This window comes from Talpa europaea (genome assembly GCF_964194135.1).
Source record: "Talpa europaea genome assembly, chromosome: 8".
In the NCBI taxonomy this organism is placed as follows: domain Eukaryota; kingdom Metazoa; phylum Chordata; class Mammalia; order Eulipotyphla; family Talpidae; genus Talpa; species Talpa europaea.
The window spans coordinates 3,437,661-3,439,802 of record NC_140075.1 but is presented as its reverse complement, the minus strand read 5'-3'; the positions used below and the strand labels follow the sequence as shown (position 1 = coordinate 3,439,802).

The 2,142-nt window shown below is 55.0% G+C and overlaps 1 pseudogene across 1 annotated transcript; it reads right to left on the bottom strand.

The window, feature by feature from the left end:
• Positions 1 to 833: 833 nt before the first annotated feature.
• Positions 834 to 1,758, bottom strand: LOC311176154 (olfactory receptor 2T27-like; annotated as a pseudogene). Its single transcript has one exon. The product of its transcript is annotated as an olfactory receptor 2T27-like (transcript).
• Between the last annotated feature and the right edge of the window lie 384 nt (positions 1,759 to 2,142).

Here is a 2,142-nt window from a genome sequence, read left to right as displayed (position 1 = left end):
ACCTAGGGAATCATGGTGGTCTGTGCATGCTCTGGTGACTGCCACTTGAGCAATGTTCTGGTTTGAGGACATTGGCTACCTGGAGAGGTGAGAAGGGTGGGCCAAGAAGGCAGCCTAGTGCCAGGTGATCCTGTCACCCGCCTATTTCTGAACATGCTTCCTCCTGTTCTTGCGCCAAACTCACTGCATGTCTCCTTTGTCCAGAGTGGCTGCACTGTAGGGTGCCCCCTCCAGGGAGTCCCCAAAGGGTTAATTCATGCAATTAATAAGCCACAAGCTGTTTGTTAGTAATTTAAGCAAGGACAAGCAATGCCAAGTAGATCAGGATATATTATAATTTACCAAAATGGACTAAAGCTCATTAGGCAAACACAATCAAAGGTATAACATTGTGATTCCCACAGTTAGTAAAGCAAAACCAAAGTACAATGTCACTTTTAACATGAACCAGCAAGTGCAGGAGGGAAAGCCTGTCGTGGACCACAGAAGAATAATATATTCAAAGTTGAACATGTTGCCTTAAGAACTGGAAAGCTTACATTTCAAGCGGGTGTTGGGTTAGAAATGCTCCCTAATGTCGCCAGAAGACTGACCAGGGAGAACTAGCACAAAGTCAGACACAGTCCGGATCACGGACCTTCCTGTCTAGTAAAGAGCCACCGTGTCTCCCGTGGGTGCATCAGGCAGGTGGACCTACATCCTCTGGGGACCCATGGAGCCCTGCGGGTGCAGGACAGAAGGCAGGTGGTAGGCTCTCAGGCTGGACACCCCGGAGCTGCGTGGCCACCTCTGTCCCCGCAGGCCCGGCCCCAAGCTCCCAGCTGGAAGGCCCTTCATCTTCCCAGGTCTTTGCCGAGGGCCCCTGCCACGTCCTTGTTGTGCAGGCTGTAGATGATTGGGTTGAGCATGGGCATGAGGATGGTGTAGAACACAGAGTCCACCTCGTCCTGCTCGGCCATGCAATAGGCTTTGGGGAGGAAGTACTTGAAGATGGCTATCCCGTAGAAGAGAGACACCACAATCATGTGGGAAGAACAGGTCGCCAAAGCCTTCCTCATCCCCAGCTTGGACCCTAAGCCCAAAACTGTGAAGAGGATCTGCCCATACGAGGCCATAATGGCGGAGATCGGAAGGAGGAGAAACACCACTCAGCTGACATAAAGACCCTTCTCATAATGGGAGGGGTCGGCACAGACCAGTTTCAGGAGCGCTGGGATCTCACAGAAGAAATGATGGATCTCCCTGGAAGCGCAGTAAGGGAGAGTCAGTGTAGGCCACGTGGATGGAGGCATTGAGCAGGGCGCTCAGCCAGGTGCCAGTCACCAGGAGGGCACAGACGGCCAGGCGCATGAGGACCGAGTAGTGGAGCAGGTGGCAGATGGCCACGTAGTGGTCGTAGGCCATGACGGCCAGCAGCAGGCACTCTGCCCCCACGAGAGTCATGAACAGGAAGAGCTGAACCCCACAGCTGGCATAGGAAATGCTGTTTCTCCCACACAGAAAGTCAGAGGCTGTCTTGGGGACAAATGTGGAGCAGTACAAGAGGTCCATGAGGGAGAGCTGGCAGAGCAGGAGATACATGGGTGTGTGCAGACGCGAGTCCAACCAGATAAGAATCATCATCATGATGTTGTCAACGAGGGTGACGAGAAACATCAGGCAGATGAGAGCGAAGAGAGCCCGGGGCACCCGGATTTGGTGGAACAGCCCCAAAAGCACAAAGTCAGTGCTGGCGGACCGGTTACTCCAACTTTCCATCTCCCCTGCCCAGCTGGCCAGCCGGTCACAGGTGCCCTGCAGCCTGTGCCCGTCTAGCCCTGCACCTCCTCCTCCTGCCACGTGCCACTGTCATGTCCTCCTTTCAGCCCAGCGGGTCAGGGCATGGCACCCCTGTCCTCCGGGACCCCTCCCCTGCGCCAGCAGTCACTGCTGACACTTCAAGACTTGAGGTGCTTCGTGAGAACCGTGGAATCACCGATGGCCTCTGGCATGGGCCAGCAACCACTCGGTCAGTGAATGCTGAGAAAGTGCAGACTCCACAGAGTGAGTATTTGGTCCTGTGAGCCCAGAAGAGCGAGTCAGCATGAGGGAGAGCAGGCGTGGCCCCCGCAGATGCCTCCGTGTCACCGGGACGTGCTAGCT